The 25,959-nt window shown below is 32.4% G+C and overlaps 1 protein-coding gene across 1 annotated transcript in view; it reads right to left on the reverse strand.

The window, feature by feature from the left end:
- LOC132727280 (uncharacterized) overlaps positions 1-25,959 on the reverse strand; it is an 88,242-nt gene that overhangs the window by 13,438 nt on the left and 48,845 nt on the right. Inside the window, exons 2-4 of the mRNA XM_060712713.1 lie at positions 20,139-20,286; positions 3,785-3,951; positions 1,190-1,285 (exon numbers count right to left, since the gene is read on the reverse strand). The gene's annotated coding sequence lies outside the window, so the exon portion shown is untranslated. The remainder of the gene's footprint in view (positions 1-1,189; positions 1,286-3,784; positions 3,952-20,138; positions 20,287-25,959) is intronic.

Consider the following 25,959-nt stretch of genomic DNA (forward strand, 5'->3'; position numbering starts at 1 on the left):
TACTGGATGCAGTAAATAAACACAAAACTGGAATTAATACTAAATTTTATTTGTTGATTAATATCAATGTAAAATTTCAACACCTCATCAAGTAACATAAATGTCAAAGATAGTGAAACATGAAATATCAACAGAAATTTGTGTTGTAACTTTTTTTCTTTAGGTTTAAAGTCGCACCAACACAATATGAGGTCACATGCCGACTTTCCAGCAAGATCTCATGTGCCCCTTTATACATCATTTCAGACAAAACAGGCACAGAACCACCGAAGTTCTGTCAGCTAGCTAGAGAGCTTTCTCATAGGAAAGAATCCAGACACTGATGTGGCTCATACCTCCAGCAGTGAGAGGCGAGTGCTTTGAAGTCCATGACCTTAACCCATCGGCCACGGACGACTCGAGAGTGTTTTGAAGTCCATGACCTTAACCCATCAGCCACAGACGACTTGCGAGTGCTTTGAAGTCCATGACCTTAACCCATTGGCCACAGATGACTCGCGAGTGTTTTGAAGTCAATGACCTTAACCCATCAGCCACAGACGACTTGCGAATCAGCCACAGATGACTCACGAGTGCTTTGAAGTCCATGACCTTAACCCATCAGCCACAGATGACTCACGAGTGTTTTGAAGTCAATGACCTTAACCCATCAGCCACAGATGACTCACGAGTGCTTTGAAGTCCATGACCTTAACCCATCGGCCACAGACAACTCGCGAGTGTTTTGAAGTCGTTTATGACCTTAACCCCTCGGCCACGGACGACTCGCGAGTGTTTTGAAGTCAATGACCTTAACCCCTCGGCCACGACGACTCACGAGAGCTTTAAAGTCCATGACCTTAACCACTCGGCCACGACGACTCGCGAGTGCTTTGAAGTCAAAGACCTTAACCACTCAGCCTTGGACGACTCTTATTATACTACAATACAGTATTATATTATCTGGTTATTTTGTGTACAAGGTTCACAAATCTTTAAGTAATATAACAATTCACAATCTTTGCAGTAATATCATTTAACAAATCTGATTTTAGCCGTCTTGTTGTACCTGATACTTTCTTATTACTTCACATATTGTTGTCCAGGGTTTTTTTCTGATGACAATGCAACATCATTCTTTTTGTCCAAGACTTTAAACTAGTTAAATTTTATTTCTAATTTTTTCCTATAGTACAGTACAATTACTTACTGGTTACAGTGAGTTTCACTTCCTTTGAGTCAATCAGCACGTTATCTTCACCTATCAAAGAGCACTTGTACACCCCATTATCAGCACGGTTCACACCTGACCAACAAGAAACAAATTATCCAATTAAGGTAAAGCACAGATAAGCATGTAAAACATTCGTAAAAAATATCTCAATAATTATTTCATCTTACTAATTCATTTTATCTTCTTTAAATCTTTATTTTCAAGTTATCAAAATCAAGAAATATTTTTATAAATTTATAGGTATTCAGCTTTGAAGTCATTGAATAATGAATATACTGTATTAAGTTAATAAAATTAAACAATAATAATTATCAAGTTAAATAATAGGCAAAATGACCAGAATTTCTGAAAAACAGTTCATATTTTAAATATTAAGAAAATAATTAATTAAAAGTGTCATGAACAATCTTTATTACATAAATGTTGTTTTAAAATATCAATAAAAACATTAAGATTATCAAGAGAGAAAGATGACAGTTTCCTAACATTACACAGCGTTAAAAGTTTGTCTTATAATACATTCCACAATTGACCAAAATCATGCTAAAATTGTCTAGTTTGTACAAGCTTTCTTTGTTTCCCTTCCAATTTGATTTTTTTTCTATTCATCTATTATAATTTAATTAGAAGAAATAAATATCCCAGTCTGTAACTATATTAAGTTTCATTTTATCATATTTTTCTTAACTTTACACTGTTGTTCCCACAGTGACACAGTAACTTTTTAAAGAAACCTAAACTGTACATGTATAAATAATTTTGTTAAGAATGCCCATTTTAACATGTTATGAGGCCTATCAGCTTTATGTACTACATGTATTTCCAATTTTGCTTAACAATTAAATAGCTTTTATTGTTCAATTAAAATGACATAAATCTTAATATTTCCTGTAAATGACAATAATTCCACAATTCTGTAAAAGCTTATCATTCTTGTTTAATTGAAGCACAAAATCAATACAATTGATAATTTATTATTTAATTAATTAATTTAACTTATTGTAATTGTTGATTGTTCTATTATCATTATTATTATTTTCATTTTTACTACAATACATATTGATTCTTTAGATAATAAGCAACAAGAGAAACTAAGTTGTTCTTCTAAGTTGTTAGTAAAACTATAGCTACTGGACATGCTACAGGTGTAGTGCTCTATCATGCTTTAATTGTGACACTGTGCTAAACAGGTTAAACTGTAGGCAGATCAAGCAAATTTGGCGTTGTATTTGATTTTTTTCTTAATATATATTGTATTATGCAAATAATAATATCAAAGCTGATAAAAATGCATGCAATGCAGAATAATTACAGCAAAAAATGTACTCATCATTTTATTATCCCCCCCCCCCTTCTAAAATTTCGAGTTTGTAAAGGAGATTTCAATTTTATGTTATTTTTGAACAGGTACAAAACAAAAGCTTTGGCAGGATGGGAATGTAACTTAAAGCAATGCTGGTGGAAAATTGCAACAAAGGCTTGTGGGATTCAGGCATATTGTAACATTATACTGAAACTACGAGGAAAATGATGTAGGTCGGGATGATGATGATGATGATGATGATGATGATGATGACGACAATGATGATGATGATGACGACAATGATGATGATGATGATGATGACGACAATGATGATGATAATGATGATGCCTATGATGATGATGATGACGATGACAATGATGATAATGATGATGATGACGACAATGATGATGATAATGATGATGCCTACGATTATGATGATGATATGCAATTCATGGTACAGGTTAAAAATTAAAAACAATATAAACAATACTGACAAAGAAAAAATATCAACAAAACAAAATTAATAAGTCAGTCAAAATAATCATGCAGTGAAAACCTCCACAAATATACAAAATATACACAGATGCTGAAATACAGTTAAATCTTTTAAAAAGTGATGGCATACAAATGCCTTTATTCTTTTTCCCCCATCATGCATCATTCTGATCACTACTTAAACCCTAAAATACCAAGACTATAAAGTTGTATACATTATAAATAGTGGTGAAAGTAACAATCTGACATCTTCACAAGATGAAAGTTTTCTAATATATGCCAAAACAAGGGCGTTTTTTATATCTAAAAACATTGAAAAATATTAAACAAGGAGGCAAAAAGACAATAAAATTGAAAACACAAAAACACAAAAAACACCCCAAAAAAAACAACAAAAAACAACAGCTTTTGAAAGCAGCTAAAATGATGATATTTAGCCTACTTTACACATGGGTATCGATAAGTAAATGAGAACTAATACCAACTTGATGGTTATCCAATTAGTGAATTTAACTAAATAAAGTTAACCAACAAAGGACAAATCAATGGAACTTTAAGCTGTCCTGAAAGATCAACAACATTTCTACTAAACACACCTTCACCACGATTTACTTTGTATACTGAAACAGTTAGTAAAAACAATAACCTTTTTTACAACTAATAAATAAGAAGTATTTCTAGATCAGAAAAAATTTTATTTGGCTAAATGTAATGCCAAATTTTTTTTTCCAAATAGAAAAAAAACTCAACAGTTTCGAGTCTGAATTTAGCACCTGAGATCTTTATATCAAATTTGTATCCGGAGTCACCACGGTCATACGACAGTTCGTAGCGTGAACCGGCGTTTTCAAATAAAGCAGCGGCCTCTTTGGTTGAGTAGAAACCTTCCGTTAAAAGGAGCTCAGACGAGCTATTGTTAACCCTATAAGTCCAAGTTATCCTGTCAATCAAAGCAATAGACATGTTAAGCAAAAAAAATGTGCAAAGCAAATACCAGACCTAAAATAAACCAAACATTGTGTGGTTGGTGCAAAAAGACTGTGTCCATAACTGATAAGCTGCGAGTTACAAACTCTTTGCACCATACACTCTAAATATATCTTGATATGTTGAAAGACTTCGAAGTACTGAAAATTAACGAGCTGATGAAAACTATGACGAAAAGCCAAAAAAATCTTCAAAAAAGCAGCAAAGATTTTCAATCAACATTTTTTTGCTTAACTCAAAAACATTTTATAAACAATATAATTTCCAAATGAACCATTAATCTGCTAAATTTGTGTGCTTTGCATTTACAACAAACAGTACATTCAAACAGAAGGGATTCATTATCAAAATACAAAACACTAAGCTACCAGCAGTACAGAGTCTGGCCAGACGACTGACCATCATACTGGTGGCAAATGCTTTTCACTTTATTTCTAGCAGATTAAAGGCTTTGAGAAATCACACAAATCTTTTTACATATCAAGATATCAGCAAAGAAATTGTAGCAATACAATATGCCAGTATAAAGCATACAGAAACTCGCAACGTTATAACAATTCGCTGTTTTTTAGTAAAGCTCCAATTTTTTGCTTGGCAAAAAAAAAAACAGAAGAGAATGTCACCATCTTAACCCAACAATATATTAACAGTTACTATGTATGCACTGCTCAATTCTGATTTATATATTTACTAAACATCCAAACTGATTTTTAGTATGTAAATATTGTGGTTCAGTCTGTACCAAAATACCCATATCTAATTAATAGTCATCTTGCATAACATTAAGTCTGGATGCTGGTTGTCCAGTACCATTTAAAATGCCTCTGTTTCGGATAATTTTGCTACGACTAATAATGTTTCTAGAAAATAAATTACACAGACACTGCAAGAACCTGTTTCCAACTGGAATAGCATGTACAGCAAATATTTGGTTTTGACAAATTAACAGCATAATAATTAACAACCTTGGCTGGAGTCATTGAATTGAAGATTACAATGGTATTTGAACTGGGGTATATGGTATTCAAGTTGAAAGTAAACCAGGAGTATGATAATTCAACTCCGGTATCTTCATTTACTCAATTAAAAAAATCATTTTTTATTTTCAAGGTTTTTTTATTTCTATCAAGACAAATGTGTCTTAAATATGGTTAGTATACGATCAGAATTCAGTGTGCTAATAATAGTATCATGTGATACAAAAATAAACATAATCATAAACTAACAAGTACAGAGATAGCGTAAAAATACAAAATGACATTTTCTGAGAAATTCTAATAACATGTACAACTGGTACCAAATAAAACTAGCAAAAATCTTGAATTTAAAAAACTAACTGCCATTCTAAAACACATGTCATGTACATTTTTTTTTTCAACAAAGAAAAAAAAATCATACACATTTAAAAATTGGCAGAACTTTGTCATTTTGCATTATAAAGAAATAAAGCCACAAAAATCACCGTAATAATATGCATGTTTGAGCTAAGCAACAATGGTCTGACAATGCACCTTGGTTTTGTTCAACTATATGATATAGTTTATAAAGAGATGATAATTTTGAAAAAAGATCAGTTATTTTTAATGACAATTTGGCCTCATTTTGGTACAACCAATGAAATCAGTTATTTTTAATGACAATTTGGCCTCATTTTGGTACAACCAATGAAATCAGTTATTTTTAATGACAATTTGGCCTAATTTTGGTACAACCAATGAAATAAGTTATTTTTAATGACAATTTGGCCTCATTTTGGTACAACCAATGAAATCAGTTACTTGGAATGACAATTTGGCCTAATTTTGGTACAGCCAATGAAGTCAGTTATTTTTAATGACAATTTGGCCTCATTTTGGTACAACCAATGAAATCAGTTACTTGGAATGACAATTTGGCCTCATTTTGGTACAACCAATGAAATCAGTTACTTGGAATGACAATTTGGCCTCATTTTGGTACAACCAATGAAATCAGTTATTGACCTTATTTTGGTAAACCAAAAATATGAAGTTATTCCAGAATGACAATTTGGTTTCATTTTAAAGCATTAGTTCAGAATATGTTAATATTTGAACAAATTATTTCCCGACGATGGGATTTAAACCTGCTCCATTTCACTTAATAATAAAGATATATTGCAAGCATAGTTAGATAATAAAAAAAAACGAAGTATTAATTTATTATTTTTCAACCTTTCACAAAGTTAGATGCTAAAATTAAATCAGTTTAGACAAGCAAAAATACTTTAAAAGAAAAAGAACCTTTCAAGAAAAATTGTAAATAAGAAAAAGAGATAATTATTGTGAACATTAATATTAAAATCCAACATTTTATGATCACTAAATGACCAATACTCAATTTCTTGTCTGACCCTTGACCTTTGTATGTGACCTTGACCTGAATTGTGTGCACAAAACTAGAGTGCCATACAATATTATTGCCAAGTTATATAACATTAAATGTAGAAGTTTCGCTTTTAAGTGTTACCTTGACCTTTGACCCAGAGACTTGATTCATGTGTGCAACACTAAATCTCATTATGATATATTTGTAATGAGTAATCCTTAGACTCCATGCTGGTGTAGAAGATTACTATTCTCAAGACAAAGTATTTCATCTTTTCTGGTGGCCTTCACCTTGCATATTATTGACATTGATTATACTGCCAAGATGCGAGCATAACTGATAAAATTCAAGAATACAAAATTGTTCATACAAAAGTTATCGAATTTGTATCTGACATTTGACCTCTTTAGGTATGCATAACCTTGACCTCTGCTGTCCTGCCTTTTGCCCATCTCCTAGAGGCCATCGATCCAATAATACATCTTGTTTTTAATCTATTTTTCATATAAAAAAATCAAAACATGCAAAAGATATTATTGTTAAACTATCTGTTTATTTGCAGCCAATGATATGACAGGCTTTTATATTATACAGCCATTCAAGCTGTTATTAATAAGCTTTATAAATTATTTGCTAAAAAAAACCAACAAACAAATGGAAATTGATCTGAAATTTTGTCACAGGTTCTATTTTTTTGAAGACTTATTTTTCCAATATAATTCCTCTAAGGGAAATTTGACCACTTTTTACAGACACGTTCTCATAAGTTAAATAGCAATGCATACATTATTACATGATTTCATCAGCTAACGTTCAGCAATAAAGGATTAAGTTTGTCATCGAAATTACAGTACAGGGGCAATGAATTTAACAATTATGGAAAGACAGAATCATGGAGCAGTTAAAAATGACTCTAGCATGGTCACAGACTTTGTACCTGAGCTAATCACAGCATACACCCTATGTCACAGCATACTCAATATGTCACAGCATACTCCATATGTCACAGTATGCTCCATATGTTGCAGCATGGAAACCTTGAATCTTTATTATGAGTTAGAGAAGTTGCTGACAGGAATATCGGAGATATTATTAAATCCAGAATCAGATAAATATGACCATAGAACGCAAATTGTAATTGAACACAAGTTCATAAGAAAAAGCAACCATAAATAAGTTAACGTCAGGCCTTCAACAGTTACATGAGCACTGCGCAATAAGAAGTAATTCAAATATAAAGTCATTATAGCCATGTAACTTCAAACTTTTTTTTAAGAAATGACATTTGAATCAAACAAGAGCCCGGTTTGAGCCGGGTGATGCTCCCCGAATAGGTTTTGGACACAGGAAAGTACACCTCTTGTAGTTTCAGAGTTATCTCCCTGGAAAAAGTTCAAAGTGCAATAATTCCAAAATAAGGAAAGGCAGAGTTACTGTTCTTTCCACTGCACTTCTAATCACTGTTATCTATCAACTTACAAAGTTTCTTGTTGATATCTCTTATGGTTTCCGAGTTATGTTCCGGACAACTTCAAAAAGTAAAAATAAACAAATGGCAATAACTCCAGAATTAGGCAAGGCAGAGTTATGATTCTTGTGCACTGCACATCTACCCATTGAGATACATCTACCTACAAAGTTTCATATCTCTTATAGTTTTACAGCTATGTCCAGTACAAGATTTTTCTAAAAGGGGAGATAATTCAAAAATGAGGCTTAACAGTGTTATGTTTTTTTTGCACTGCACTCCTACTCAATTAGATCTATCTACCTACAATGTTTCATCTTGATATCTCTTGTAATTTTAGAGTTATGTTCCGGACAAAGTTCAGTGTTAAAATTAACAATGGGCAATAACTCCAAAATTAGGACAAAAAGAGTTATTGTTCTTATGCACTGCACATCTACCCAATGAGATCTATTCACCTTCAAAGTTTCATGTTGATATCTCTTGTAGTTTTAGAGTTATGCCCCGGACAAGATTTTTCTATATCTACCTACAATGTTTCATCTTGATATCTCTTATAGTTTTAGAGTTATGTTCCGGACAAAGTTCAAAGTGTTGAAATTAACAAAGGGCAATAACTCCAAAATTAGGACAAAAAGAGTTATTGTTCTTATGCTCTGCACATCTTATTGTTCTTATGCTCTGCACATCTACCCTTTGAGATCTATTCACCTACAAAGTTTCATGTTGATATCTCTTATAGTTTTAGAGTTATGCCCCGGACAAGATTTTTCTTTAAGGGGAGATAATTCAAAAACCGGGCAAAATAGAGTTATGGTTCTTTGACACTGCACTCCCCCTCAATGCCCTCTACCACTGTATGAAGTTTAAACAAATTATCTTCAAGGGTTTTCAAGTTATGCTCCGGACAAGAAAACGGACGGACAGACGGACGGACGGACAGACGGACAAGGCGCCGACTATATGCTCCCCCGAAATTTTTTGGGGAGCATAAAAATACCCCATGTACAAGGAACTAAACAGGATAATAAATTGTATGCACACATGCAGGTAAATGTGTATGAATGTTGAAATACATTGTTATTTGTGTGTGCACAGGTTCTTCACAGTATATATATATATATTATGGCATTGTAAACAGTGTTTAAGCCATTCAAAATTTAAAAAAAAAAAATTATTTTTGTCATAATATCAATCCATCATCACCAATTAAAACATAACAAAGATACCAAACCCCTTGAACAGCAAGACAATTTTCTGAAGACACATTTGATTGTTTATGTTCAAATTTAAAAAAAAAAACATTGGTTGTAACTTCTAGCAAGCAACAGAACATGTGACAAAAAATATGAAATGAAGAAGAAAAAGCTTGTGCAAATAAAAGCAGCAAGAAATAATTCATTTTTAAAAACCACCTTTAATAAGTATTGAATTAAAGTAGCCATCCTCAACCTGACCGTACTCTGATTTATACTTTTCTTTATCAATACTACTATCCAAATAAAAGGCTAGCGCTAATGGCTTATATTCTTTGCTGTTGTGTAGTTTATATGTCCATTGAAACCTGCGAAACATTACACAAAAACAAAGGTGTATTACCAGATAAATACAGAAAATAACTTTCTACAAGGCATGTCATAAATAATGCAAAAACTGTGAACAAAAATCACATCCATTCAATAACTGGTCATTCTAAGGCCATGTTACTAGCAAGGACATTGTCTCGCATAACCCACAACATACAGTCCCATATAATTAGGGGTGCAACTATTCATTTTGATGTATCAAAAACTGGTTTTGTTGACGCCAATACGATAACAAGAGCTGTGAGAGGAAACAGCACGCCTGACTAATTAAATACTGGACACAGTAAAGACAAAACTATGAATGGGTGATATGGGAGTTGATGTGAAATTTAAATTTAAAGTTTAAAGTAAATCCTTTAAAAAATAAAGAAGTTAAAGAAAAAAAATCTTAGTTCAAGCTGGAAATTCTAATGCCAGAGTTATGAATCTTGTCACACATGTGAAAATAATGTGAAATAAAGAAATAAAGAGTAAAATATAACATTCTTAAGGAAAATCTAAGTTCATGGGGAGAAAATTCTAAGAAAAATTGGTGCTAGAGTTGAAAATCTTGTTGCATATGATGTGTTTATTAAAGTTTGAAGATGATCCCTTACAAACTAAAGAATTGAGAGAAAAAAATTAACATTTTTGAAGGAAAATTCAAAGTTCAAGGGGAGATCATTCTGAAAATATTGTTTCTATAGTATTGAATCTTGTCACATAAGATGTGGTTGATGATAAGGAATATATATTTGAAGTTTGATACTGTAAGCAATAAAGAAGTAACAGTAAAAACTTTAACCTGAAATCTGAACTCCTACGCCAGGGTAGGACAGCTCTCCAAATACTTCATATAATCAAGCTAAATAAATAAACAAAAGAAACTGAGGACCAAAGTCAGTGACATAACAATGTCATGCATGTGGGACAAAAGAAAACACATACAGGAATACTAATGAACCCAAACATGAAACATGATCTTAGACCTGAAATTTTGATTGCAGTAAAGTAGCCCCCTTTTTTAGTGCCGGGGTACACTTCGCCGTAGGATAAAGAGTATGTTGAAGTGTTCAAGATTGAGTCAATATAAAATCCAAGAGAGAGTTGAATAGATTCATTGCTGCCCACACTTTTATAGCTCCAAACGAACCTGTGAAACAGTGTGCATATTGCATAATACATTTTGTACTAAGTTTAATCAATTTCTTAACACTTATTTTAACTATGAAACTTTGTAAAACAGGTAATTTTCAATCAACCCATAGACTGTTGAATTTTCTAAATATCTCTGTCCAAAAAAAACAATACTAGGATTATCATGATGAAAATTTGAAAGTTGGTCAGCCAATAGATAGTAGTCCGGACAGACTGCAGTATAGTCAGTCTAGTCAGCCAACATAGCAAAGGTTTTGCAGTTTTAGTTTCAACATTGCCAGGGTTAAAACAATTCTCTCATGCCCATTCCTGTAACAGTCTATATGTACTCTCTTTTAATCTAAAGGTTTTTCAATTTACAACACTTTAGAAAAGTAATATCATTACTAAATTTCTGTTCTCGTTGCACAAACATTAAACAAACAAGAGCTGTCTGTAGGACAGAGTGCTTGACTATTTTCAGTGCTTGATAGAAAAACAAGAACCTTGATATTGAATTTTTTTAAGTTCATTAAAAGGGCCAAAACACTGTCAAAATCCATTGTAGAAGGCCCCTGGATAGTGACATTCTATTACGCTCTTAAATAAGTGTGTGAAGTTGCAACAAAATCCCTTCAGTGGTTTTCGAGATACCAACTTGCACACAAAAACTTAACCCAAGTTTGACGCCAACATCAATGCCTGTGTGCTTACAATAGGTCTCCTTATTCTTTGAATAGTTGAGCTAAAACTAGATCAAGAATTTTGATAACCATCCGGCTAAACAGCAATGTTCAGAAAGAAATGTTTTTTCCTTGTCGTTTTTCATGAAATGTTACCTAATTTACATTCATAATTACATGTATAAAATTTAATCTAAACACATTATTGTAAAGTTGTATCTTCCACCGTGACTGTGTGCATAAAAACCTGTAAAAAAAAACACAAACAAACAAAAACATTAATCTGGCTATCACTCACTGGATGTATGTGCAACAAATCAAATCACATCAAGGCCTTATACAAAATATATATAACTAACTATATAAATTACAGTCTTCAAGTTCTTAGGACTAAATAATTTTCACATTCTTAATGTTAAGAATTTTCCTTTATGTCATCGGAAAAAAATATTTGAATGAACAATGGAATGAAAATGAAATAAAGAATAAAAGAATTGGGGGGGGGGGGGGGTTAGGTGATATGGAGAGAGGTAAAGGGGTTTTATAATAATAAAAATCATCATGAACCGAGATAAACAAACACAAACCTAACCACTTTACTAAACAAATTCTCTGTCTATTGGTAAAAAGCATTTGGGGACACAGTTCTAGTCCATAGGATAGTATCATACAGTCGGTTTTGGAATAATACAACAGAACATCTGAGACTAGTCACCAATGAGTCCACAACAGAAGGAAACGATACAAAGACACAGTAATGGAGACCTTCATGTACACAGACTGGAAAGGACTACATCTAAGACGGTAATATACATAGATTGTTTATACTTATAACTAGGGGTGCATATAACTAGCTAAAAGCAGAGGTAGATTTGATGGACATAGCTCTAGAATTAATATATATATATATTTGTGGGTGTAGTATTAAACTATGACACTGACTTATCACAAAAAATAAAAAAATTATGCTGTCTGTAGTTCGCTATTCCTATCTATCTATCTATTTTTTCATTTTTTATTTTTTTCCCCTTTTTTTGGAGGGGGAGGGGGGATTGTAATAGATGAAATTGTTATATATACAATGTTTAGTCAGTATAATAAACTTTCAATGTATAAATAATGCCATTGAATATTCAGTGGCAATTTCTGACCAATCAAATACTGAAGATTTGAGTTTAAACCTTGGTTCCTGGTGTATATCAGCATTAAATAGATAAGAAAAGCATCAAAATTCTTGTAAGGATATAGTATGTACTATTGATGTAGCAGAATTAGATCTACAGGTCAGATAATTAGATATTATTATAAGAAATAGCACTACATTATATAGCCTTTAAAGAAAAGGGAATATGGCTGTTTCAATGCATAATTCTAATGTAAATATTAGTAAGATATGGCATTAAACATCTAAATGTTTCAAAACTTTAATTAGGTTGCCCTAGTAATTGTAAAAACTATCCATTATCAATCAAAACATAATCGGAATTGAAAATACAAAATTGTTTCTTTAGGGCAAAGAAAATAAAGATTGACAAAAGCCAAATAACTGACAAAAGCGAGGACAACAACATTAATGATTTATCATAGGGTATTGAATGTAGCCAAAACTTTGTGAGACATGTTACCTTGCTACTGAAACAATAATCATTTGACAGCACACTCAAGGTTTTAACCAAAAATAAATTTCCTATTCAAATATTGGCAAAAAAAAAAAAATTATACAAACATTAAATTATGTAGTCTTGGTGTCTTTTAAAACATCTGATGAATAACAAAGATGGAAAGAAGCAAATACAAAAGAACACTTTAATAGGTTAACAGAACGTTGATGCCAAGGGCAGACAGACAAGAAAAAAACAAACCAAAAAAAACAAACACAAAAAAAAACACCTACGAAGTACAGTCAAAGAGAAGGTATAGTGATCTTTTGCATTTTGCTGTCCGTAAGATATGGAATATTTCTGCTTTGGTGAGTCGTGTTCAAAGAGATCCTGAAGTTTTGTTTGTGGGTAAAAACTTTCGGTAAGCATAGTCTGCAAGCCACTACGGTTGATAAAGCTCCATATGACCCTGTGGATGAAAATTAGTCAAAGAATAAACATGCACTTCAAGCATTGTATCAAACAGCCTCTACGAGAAATTCAGGTGATCTAAAGATAGAGAACAACTTAACAGTCTGATAGAGAACAACTTAACAGTCTGATAGAGAACAACTTAACAGTCTGATAGAGAACAACTTAACAGTCTGATAGAGAACAACTTAATAGTCTGATAGAGAACAACTTAGCAGTCTGATACAGAACAACTTAACTGTCTGATACAGAACAACTTAACAGTCTGATAGAGAACAACTTAACAGTCTGATAGAGAACAACTTAATAGTCTGATAGAGAACAACCTAACAGTCTGATAGAGAACAACTGAACAGTCTGATACAGAACAACTTAACAGTCTGATAGAGAACAAGTTCATGAACTGATAGGAGATAAAAATGTAAGAAGATACAGGAAAAGGAAACAGGCACTTCACGCTTTTTATCAAACAGGCTATATGAGAAATTCAGGTGATTTATAGATCTAGAGATAGAGAACAAGTAAACAAACTGATAGATGACAAAATTGCAAGGAAATACAGGAAAAAAAACAGGCACTTTCATACTATGTTTTAAAGATACAAGTCAAGTTGAAGTAAAGATGAAAAGAAGCTGTGATAAATATAAAAAGTTAAAAAGTGTGCCCCCTTTGAGCCATTTTTATATATAGTTCGGTCAGTCATTAGGATAAATTAGTGACAAAGTTCACACATGTTCAGTAAGTTCTATGAATTATAAAATCAAACCAATGATATTTAAGTCGAAACTGTATCCGCCCCCTGTTGACGGGCTATACTCGACAGTGTATTTAATATCTATTTCAAATTTTCGCTGCATGAGATCGGTGGCAGGATAAAAATTTCTGGTCATTGGAATTATTTTACCACCTGGCATAATTCTTGACCACCATATGCTGTAAAGAAATCACATCAATGATTGACAATCAAAGGTAAACATAACTATCTAATTAATATTCAAATAAAATCCTATCTAATTCTGTGATCTGTAAGAAAAATACAAAAGTATTATTGTAATATATTACTAAGTCTACAACTAGCTTATCATCCAAAGAAAATGGGTAGTGTGACTTAATCTATTGTCTATAAAAATATTTTACATTTATTGATCATACTTGAACTTTATTTTAACAATGGCTTATAGTGTCTTAAGGCATTTCCATTTTATGGTAGTGTTGCTGCTTTTAATTTTTGTACTTTTTTAAGAGGTAGGCAGACAGACTTTTTAAAGATTGCATTCAGGGTTTAAATAAGGCACTGTAAAAATCATATAATATGTTCATTCAGAAGACTGTATATATCAAGAAAGTACATTCATATATTTGAATCCTTACCATTGTAAGTCTTAAATGGGCTAAGTCTAGACAAAACAAATCATCATTTTATGGGGAAATTTTGAAGTATGTACTGACTGAAGAGCAAGCAGTGCAGATGCTTATGATATGACTTCCTAGATGATGCCAACTGAAACTTTTCTGCACTGGTGGCATGGACAGAATCAGTTTTATTGGTTTTAAGTACACATAAAAAGTTCCCCTCTCTCTATTCTGTACATAAACATAGATGATCAAAAACAACTACCAGTTTTCCCCCAATCACATAGCCTCTTATTAAGATGAAAACCTCAGAAACTCAAACTTGGAAAGCCTACACATTATTATTAATTACACCTTGGCACAAAAGTAAAATTATCAAACAACTTTCATAATTTAAACCAAACAAACTTGAGTTTTATACTGTTTAAGGTTAGAGTTACACGTACGGCAACCAAAATGAAAAAAAAATCTTTCTGCACAAATAAGTTGTAAAATATGACATATTAGGCACATCATTACATAACAAGTTCCTCATTTCAATATTGCAACCTAATTAAAATATCAAGATCAATGATGATTGATGATTGCAATGCTGATGACAATGATGATGATGATTGATTATGGATTAAGTCGGTATAAATGTTAGAAAGCCTGGGTGTCAAGAGTTTAATCCAATCAGTACAAATCATGGAACTAAACAGCCAATGAAATGGTATGACCAAAAACTTTCAATAATTCAGTAATTGCTGGTACGATTCATAAATATTTTAAATAAGCAATTACAATGCTCCTTTCAGATGACTTTCCGCTCTGTTATAGACAAGCGAAAACAAAAGAGATTTCAGTACTGAAATGTTAAATAAAATACCTTTTTTTACCAGCATACTGCTCAGACTATTACAAATTTTGGCCTGGACTGCCTTTATACTGGTAAAACTTTAATGTCTGTTATTGACACATAAGTATTTTCAAAGTTACCAAATAGTAGAAGTAAATGCTGCTATATTTCATGCAACAATTAACAATGATAAATATGATTTTCTTCAATTAGCAAACTGACTACAACAGTGTTCTAGTGCCTTATAAAGAGCAGAAAGTCTTTACACAAAGAGCATGTCCTATACAATCTTTCACTCAAAAATCTCTAGCCATGCAGCACAGTGTGTTTAATATTTGAGCAGTTATAAAACGACATATAGAAGAAAAAAAGTTAAAAATATTTAGTTACACCCATCTATAACCTGCACAATTTAGTTACATAATTGACTACTGTATGTGAGCCTTGAAAGAGCAGTTGCAATGGTGTATAAAAAACTGTCTTATCTGTAATTTCAATTTCCCCCCCCCCCCCCCCCCCCCCCCTACGGCTTCCACAAAGAAAACAGACAATTATTCATATACAAGTTTAGAACTAAATGGAGTTTGCCTTTTGAGTGAGACTTTGGTACTAAAAAAATTTTTTTTTGTATAAATGGCATGAGCAAAATTTTGCACAATCAGAATAATTGTTCTCAATTTTTTATTTTTTTAAAATTGAGCATGTGATTCGAAATTTTGCACACAAGTTATTGGTCTAGACCTTCATAAAATGGAACATTAATCTAGAAAAAATTGTTTCTAGTCTGTTCATGTAAAAAAACTCAGTGGAGTCCCTTTAATATATGCCAGCTTATATCAGTAAGGAACAGGCCATATTTTTTTAATCCAAATTTATATCTTAAATTTTTTTTATCAAGATGGAATATTTTTATTACCCTTTCTCTAAAAATTGAACAATACACCAATTTGCAAAATTGCTCTTTGACAAGGACTTCATTACATTAAAGCCCTGACCTTTTTAAGCTAAATTAGTTTAAAAAGAAAATCTATCTAACTGATCTCCCAGTAAATGTTTTATATAATATTTTGATGTTGATAAGTCTTTCTACTACCTTGAAATCATTATTTTGTAATTTTTAAACAAATAAGACTTAACTGCTCAAATGAAAGAATATATTCTATGGAAACTGTTATGAAAGAATTTCGAATAGTCTTCCTTATTGTAAGCTTCTGATAATTTTTTTCCTTCAACTTACACAAAACATTTCAGAATTTGATGCAAAAGAAATAGAGAAATTAATTATTTTTCAAAAATCATGAGCTACTAGGTAAGTGAAAATGTGACAAAGCAGTTATAAGAATGATTAATTATAGGGTGTGGGATCTTTCAATTTAAAATTTTCAAAGAAATTCACAAGAAAAAATTTCTTTGGTGATATTTTTACATCTAATTTAGCATCAGGTGTCCTGGATTCAACCCTATCTTTGATTCCACACCATATTTTTCCATGTCCAATGAATCCACATGAAGTGTTCAATATGCAAGAACACACAATAGTATTTCATTTATTTTCACAACAAAGTAAATATTCAATTTACCAGTAAATTTTTGTCAACAAACGGGGTTGAACATGAGGAAACATGGTGTTCAAAACAAAGTTACAATATAAATGTAAAGAGTGTTGAATCGAGGTCACCTTGTGATAAGCTATTTGGCCAACAAAGGTAAGCTAATGTTAATAAATACTGGCCAAGCATTTAGATTTTAGCTGTCAAATCTCACTGACCGTCTAATTATAAAAAACTTTTGAGCCTCTCAAAATAACCACATTAACATGTAATGATACGTTAATAATATCTTCCCTGATGACTGATCCTTTTGCACTGGTTTATGTCTTAAAGCAGCACGCCTCCAGATACGTGCTAATGCTCGTGAAAATTTTAAAAATATATTTAAAAGTAAAATGTAGTTAATTGAACAAAGAAATTAATTAAATTATTACAAATGGCAATAAATTAACACGTAACTTATCCAAAAGGAGGTCAAAATATCCAATAGTAGCCAACAAGCAGTTAAAGTATAATGATAAATACTGCAAAAAAATCAGTCATTAATCTAACATGATATGTTAATTATTTCTTGAAATTGAACCTTTTTTTTTTACTTTTTTTTTTAAATCTAAGCACATTTTTCTTCAGTTTGATTTTTTGCTAATCTGGAGGCACGCAGCTTTAAGTGTTTTTTTGTTTTTGTTTTTTTTCAATATTCATGACCAGTCTCAGATAGAGCTGTCTTTCTTTCACAGTAACTGCTGTTCCCATGTATTTGTTTCCATAAAATTCTTTTTTTTTTCCTTAGTCTTTTTTCCCCTGTTTATATATAGTTTGTTTTGAGAGACACCTTTATGCATGACCAACAAGACTGATTTAGAACATGTATTTGACCTGACATAGTTTATTTCAATTTAAAATTTATTCAAAAATAAACAAAAGTTTAGGAATACAAGCCATTTATATATAACTAAATAGTCTAAACTAAATACATATAGCTTTTTTGCACTGTTTCGTGTATTCTAGGGGAAAAACCCTTTGCTTGAGCTACTGTATCACAATCAGTCTTGTTGCCAATGCCTAGTGAGATACAACAAGTCATGATGATTATAGAGAGAATATAATTAAAACTTCAGCTACAGTCTCTACTGAACATGTCATGATTACACAAAGTTGGGTATATGTTTTTCACTATAGTAACACAAGTGATATGAAAAAATCATTCCCCAACAATAAAGCAAAAAAAATGCCTTTAAAAACAATTATGGGGGTTCACACCACATACCATTAATGGATAAACTGAACACATATAGTTTTGTTGCGCTTTCTTGTAAATATTTAAAACCAATATGTCCGCTTTTAAAGTGTATTGCAGCATATTCAGACTTTGGATCCTGATAGAACGATTGGGTTAAATCATGTTTTCTGCCCTTGCTGTCTGTGAAAGCCCATGCGACTCTGTATTTCAAAATAAACAAATTGAAAAATAAATCATAAACCACATCCTCTAAATGATTATAAATTTTCTTAAGGCAATAAAATTAGATAACTTGCAAGACTTAACAAAAGGCTATGCATGATATAGTCAAATTCAAACTAAAAAAATGAATTATTGTAACCACAACTAGAAGCACTCTTAAAGAAATGCAAACATAAAATTCAAGCCGTCATTTACAAAGGTGTTATATTTTAGAGGTATACAGAATATAAAATTATAGTACTGATAGGAAGCCTAAGTTTCTTGCATTCATTTTACTTATGCAAATATATCTTCTGGAACAAACTGCTTCAACAAAGTACTGTTTATTAAATCTAATGGTCTTAATTAAGACTAATTATAAACATTTCAAGTCAAACATTTATAAGCCTGAAAATAAAAACATATCTAAAACATTAATTCAATGAAACAACTTAAAACATATTTGATATCATCAAAGGTAATTAACTACAAAGACAAAGAAAATTTAGTATTCACAGGGTTGTTTCCCTTGAATTGCAAGCAAATATTAAGTTAGAGAATGCATTCATTCAGAATCAAATTGATGATAAAATAATTTAGAAAGATTATGACATTTGATCATAATTGCCACTGTAGTAAGCAGACTGGTGTCCAAATTTTCACTGACACTGGTGTCCAAATTTACACAAGACAAGTGTCCAAATTTACACTAAAAATTGTTTGTAAAAAAATTCTTACTGACTTTCGTCCTAATAAATTTGTGTTAATGACTGCTTGCTCTGAATTTGAAAACGTATATATTTATGGAATTCCATATCCAATAATTCATATCAACCAACAATAATTTGTTGTTGTTTTTTTTCCAGCCAGTCCATCAGACTTAGTTTATTACACTAGGCATGCAGGCAGTAACCTATTTTAGAATGGGTCTTAACACAATTCAAGTACATGTACATTGTGTACAACTTTTATAAACAAACAAAAAAATATCACCTTAAGTAAGTTAACAAATCATTATGGACCTACATGTGTCAAGCCCAAAACTAGCATACCTGTGGTCCATTAGATATTAGGACACTGTGGATTTAGCTATTTGGACAGCCTTCAACCCTGCATAATGTGGTCGTAGATGAGCCTGGCTCCACATTGTAGACAATAGACATACATGTTTGCCAGTTATATTTCAAGCAATTGATTGCAAACCTCATAGTTATTTCAGTCAAAAAGGAGAGACTGACATGAAACTGGTCTACAGTTTTCTAGACTGTGTAATATTTGTAAAATCCTTACTTTAAGTTTTATGTGAAAAGATTGAATGCCAGTCTGCACATTACTACCATTTTGTAAATTTCAAAAGATTAAACAAATAAAATGCTGGTTAATCACACTAGACTCAATCTCAAAAGTTTGTAATATATCAAAGATTTTTTGACTTATTAACCTTACATAATGCATTTTGTTACAACCTGTAAAATGTCAGCAAATTTTTCATTTTTACAAAGACTGAATAACACCTCTCCAATTTACTCTGGCACAAAATAGTGCCTCCATATTTTAGTACTAAAGAAAACCATTTCTTTCTTTTATAGAAGTTAGATCATTGATCTCAAATGTAAACAGAAGGAAGCCATTCAATCTTTGTAAAATTGAACAATGTGCTGCCCTGGGAGTACAGTGGTGTCCTTACCTATTTTTGATGTAATAACTAAGATCTGATCTACTTCCAGTACAGTTAAGGGTAACATCTACTCTGTTGGCTGGATCAAGTAGTGGGTCTTGAGTAGGTTTCACTTCTATATCATTGCTAACCGTCACAGATTCAGCTGCCAATGATCCTGCAAAATATTATTAGAAGAAAATGATAAGTATTCACACTTATTAAACAGAGTAAGCAAAGCTTAATACAACAGTGTAACATTTTTTGAGTACTTCATTTCAATTTTAATATATGTAAGGAAATGTCTTTTCCGTTTTATTCTCACAACTTTCATCCTTATCTGTAGACATGCTTATGAATAGTTAATGTTTGCACCTCAATGCACAAAGCTTTATAATCTCAACTCTGTATTAAAAGCACAGAAAAATGTATAGCAGTCGAGGATTTGTTGAAACCCATATGACCATCTCCTGGTCTTCTTACTAAACTTTCATGGATTTATAAAGACTAAACATATTCAAATATTCAACCTGATCTTTATAACCTGAATAACAACAATTTCAAGTGGGTGGATTTGCAGTTAATCTTTCATTCACCAACATCCCCCTCCCAGACTAATTAAGTTAAAGGATACATCCCGTAATTTTTAACCAAAAGAAGGTAAAAAAATATTCAAACATCATTTAAGTGCTGCATAATAGCACTACTGCTGTAGAAATATGGAAAATCAATCATTATACTGCATAATTATAAAAACCTGAAATTATTACTTAAATATTTAACCTTTTTACATTTCCTAAATTCTTTTCTCAGGTCTGATCTTATTGTAATATTTTGGCTCTTCTTTAGGCAACTGCATCTTTTACACTTAACACAACACTAATATCTAAATATAATATCGTAAATGCAGGACTCTTTCCACCTTTGAAACCTTTGTTGACTTAAGGGGAAATTTAAAAAATATTTATTAACTTTATAGAACAATGCAGACCAAGACGGCTTGAGATGTGCTGGGCCAATCTTGGTGGACACTTGTCACATTGGAAGAATCTGTTACTGCCAGCTGGCTAAAGGTTAATTAACCAGTCAGCCCATTATCTGCATACAGATAACAACAAATTTATCTGACACAAACAAACACTATAAATCCTAATGTTTACAAGGTGACACTAAAATCTCATGATTAAATAAGGAATCTACTACCATATGAGACCACCCTTTCAATGCTGATTAAAAGCTTTATCGCCAATTTTACAACATTAATTAACCTTGCCAACTTTACATAACAAACCTGTTTTGCTTTCATATTTAAGGGATTTAAATATCAACATTGGTTAACACTGTGCAATCTGTATGGTAACATTATGCATGTGCATGTCAGCTAAGCACTGTTGTAGTATATTATTATAATTTTTTTTGTTTGCTTGGGTTACATAGCACCTTGCAATACCAACATAGTATAGGTCATATGGCAACTTTCCAGCTAATGGAGTGCCCCTCTGTACTGTGCATTATTTCAGTATACATATTTCAGGCAGTGATGGGCACCCCAAGTAGAATGTCAGCTGGCTGGATAGCTGAATCGGATGATGCTTGCACAGCTTCAATCTACAGCTGTTGAAGGCTAGAGGTTCGAAATTAACAACCTTAACCACTCGGCCACAGACACTCTCTTGCAGTATATTTCTACTTTTTAAATAAAGTTATTTTTCATTTCCACATGAAGTTATGTCCATTCTGCTGCCTTCAGGTTGTTGAACAACACAATTTTTGAAGCGTCTTTATATGTCACAAAAATGAAATAAATACTTTTCAAATCTGTTTAGTAATCTTAAAACATTAAAATACATTAGAAAGGATCCACAGGTACAAAAAACAAGAGGGCCATGATGGCCCTAGATCGCTCACCTGATTTATCAAACTCATCCAAACAATTACCTAGACAAGCATTCTGACCAAGTCTCATGACAGGTGAGTCAAAAATGTGACCACTACAGTGTTAACAAGGATTATCCATATTTGAGCAGTGCGACCTAGTTTTTTACCCAGGTGACACATATTCAAACTTGACCTAGAAATCATCAAAACAAACTTTTAGACCAATTTCAAGGATACTTGGATCAAAACAGTAGCAACTAGAGTGTTAACAAGATTTTTCTATTTTTAGCTCCGGTGACCTAGTTCCACATGCGATTTCGAACTCATCCAAGCAATTACCTATACAAGCATCCTGACCAAGTTTGATGATAACTGAGTCGAAAATGTGACCACTAGAATGTTAACAAGGTTTTTCCATATTTGGGCGGTGTGACCTAGTTTTTTTCATCCAAGATGACCAATGTACGAACTTGACTTAGAAATCATCAAAACAAACTTTCAGACCAATTAACAGAATATTTGGATCACAACAGTAGCAACTAGAGTGTTAACAAGATTTTTCTATTTTTAGCTCCAGTGACCTACTTTTTCATCCAAGATGACCCATGTTCAATTTCTTCCCAGCAATGACCTAGACAAGTTTCCTGACCAAGTTTGATGACAATTGAGTCAAAATTGTGACCACTAGAGTGTTAACAAGGTTTTCTATTTTTAGCTCCTGTGACCTAGTTTTTCATCCGAGATGACCCATGTTCGAACTCATCCGAGCTATCACCTAGACAAGCATCTTGATCAAGTTTGATGATGATTGATGCAAAAATGTGACCACTAGAGTGTTAACAAGGTTTTTCTATTTTTAGCTCCGGTGACCTACTTTTTCATCCAAGATGACCCATGTTCACACTCATCCGAGCTATCAACTAGATAAGCATCCTGACCAAGTTTGATGATGATTGATGCAAAAATGTGACCCCTAGAGTGTTAACAAGGTTTTTCTATTTTTAGCTCCGGTGACCTACTTTTTCATCCGAGATGACCCATGTTCGAACTCATCCGAGCTATCACCTAGACAAGCATCTTGACCAAGTTTGATGATGATTGATGCAAAAATGTGACCGCTAGAGTGTTAACAAGGTTTTTCTATTTTTAGCTCCGGTGACCTACTTTTTCATCCGAGATGACCCATGTTCGAACTCATCCGAGCTATCAACTAGACAAGCATCCTGACCAAGTTTGATGATGATTGATGCAAAAATGTGACCGCTAGAGTGTTAACAAGGTTTTTCTATTTTTAGCTCTGGTGACCTACTTTTTCATCCGAGATGACCCATGTTCGAACTCATCCGAGCTATCACCTAGACAAGCATCTTGACCAAGTTTGATGATGATTGATGCAAAAATGGTGACCCTAGAGTGTTAACAAGGTTTTTCTATTTTTAGCTCCGGTGACCTACTTTTTCATCCGAGATGACCCATGTTCGAACTCATCCCAGCTATCACCTAGACAAACATCCTGACCAAGTTTGATGATGATTGAGGCAAAAATGTGACCTCTAGAGTGTTAACAAGGTTTTTCTATTTTTAGCTCTTGTGACCTAGTTTCTCATCCGAGATGACCCATGTTCGAACTCATCCGAGCTATCAACTAGATAAGCATCCTGACCAAGTTTGATGATGATTGAGGCAAAAATGTGACCGCTAGAGTGTTAACAACTAAATGTGAACGGACGACGGACGGACGGACGACGGACGACGGACAATCATCGATCCTAAAAGCTCACCCTGAGCATGCTCAGGTGAGCTAAAAATTATTGAAGATTAACATACAGAAAGCTCCCTTTTTCTGATGTAAAAATAAGATAAAACTGCCTTATATTACCCATTAATGAAACATAGGAAGACTACAAATGTCAATATATACATTGTCACCTTAGTGTGCAGTAATGAGTTAACTCCTTAGATAATTTAATAGGAATTAACCCATAAATGCACTAAGGTGACCAGACAATAACTGTTTACTTTACTGTTAAAGACAGTTGTACAGTACTCTTGTTATGTTCTTATAACATGACATAATGTTTGATCAGCTATTATGTCAACATTGATGTGTAACAGGTGAATTGTCTTCCATTTCAAATACTTCAAAAATGAAAATCGATTCAACAACATGAAACAATCAGTATTATAAATTATGATAAACCTGATATACACCAATCTCCCATCTCTAAAGTAATATCCCACATCAAGTTTTTCAATGGTCCATGGACTGTTCTAATTTTTTAAGTGATATCAAGCTTTTAAAGTTCAACTGATTGGGATTAAAATTGGAGAAAAATGGAATCCTTATATGATGCAGGTTTGCTGGCAGTAGTGGTTATTGCAAGCTAAGCACCATCCGCCAGCCCCCTCAAGAACATCATTAGTAATTACTTTGAGAATCATTTTAGCATAGGTCTATGGTACAGTATGTTAAGATAAACAATTATTTGTCTTATATATTTCATCATTTTATCAAAAGTATATTTCGTTCTGTTAAACTCTCAACTTTAACACCAGTCTAATCACCTTTTCCTACACAGTCCTACACCAGTCTGATCTCCTGGTGTCATAATGTGAAAATGGTTCGGTTTAAATGTTTCTTGTAATGAACCATTGTACACATCAATAACTTTACCATTTTTTTTTACTGTATAAAATTCAAGCATTTGTCCTTGAAAATGCATACTTTATAGCAAAAATTGATGAATTTAATTATACTGTACAAGTCATGTTGTTTCACTATAAAAAGAAATGATAAAATATTGCTCATTTTGCTGCACTTAGCCTGCATATAAAATAGCTTAAGAATATCCTATCTAGAAATGATGTAACATTCAGAATGTCACATTCCAGAGTGGGTGGATACAAGTTTAGATATATTGGTAATGACAGATGTTCCTTAAACCAAATATTATACTGTTTTGTTGATGTAAACTTTAACCATCCTAAATTTATTAAATAAACTTACATAAAAAAATGCTTTAAATTTGAAATTTTCAAACATTATTTGGCAAATAGAAATGAACTATTGTCTATTGTCTGAGGAAAGATCTCAGCACCAGTCTAAAAACTTGCCAGTACTAACAAGTGCCATATGAAGAAACATGCCTGTGATCCTGTAGGGCTCAAACCAACTACCCCCATGGTTGGGAGACAAACATCTTAACTACTATGGCACCTTTTTGATATAATGGGACTAGAAATATTTTTCCAAAATATATATTATGAACCATCTGATGCAGGTTTGAAGCAATTTTCACCCAATTTTTAATATGAATTTCAATTGTGCATATAACAAGCTTTGAAATGCTTTTTATATCATTCAGGCTAAGAATCACACAAAAAATTGATGTTAAAATATATTTCTGGGTAAATTTCATGACTATCCTTTCCAGGACTTTTTTAATTCAAGTGATTCACTTGATCTATGCAAGAATTTCCAATTTTATGCTTTCAGGCTTTTGACCTCAGTCAAGAGTCCCTTTAATTTGAAATTGTTTCACTTTTGATTATTTTAAGGATTTCTTCATCAAAATTCAATGCTTAAACATTATAAGCAGCCAACTAAACTAGTAATATGATATCACAAGCTGGTCTGGCCATAAGGATGTTGGTTGTACAGGATGATCTAGCTCTGCATCGGTTGCAAGGCCCTATCATTGTTCAGTGAAAGCAATGCAAAGGTCATTACACATCTGACAAAATCAGTCAGTCCCTTACAATCATTATACTGGTGTCTAGAGGAGTACTGAATTTGCACAGGATATAGAAGTGCTATACCCACAAACTGAAGTCATAAATAGATTTATGATATCTGATAAAGGACCCCAAGAATAGAATTATCAAGTACTTGAATTTCAAAAATAGACTCTTTTATTTGCAAGGACACAGAGTTGTGGGAACATTTCATGATAACTTTATATCTAGTACACAT

The sequence above is a fragment of the Ruditapes philippinarum genome, unplaced genomic scaffold (assembly GCF_026571515.1).
Source record: "Ruditapes philippinarum isolate M1 unplaced genomic scaffold, ASM2657151v2 ctg3604_1_1_1_1, whole genome shotgun sequence".
Lineage (NCBI taxonomy): Eukaryota > Metazoa > Mollusca > Bivalvia > Venerida > Veneridae > Ruditapes > Ruditapes philippinarum.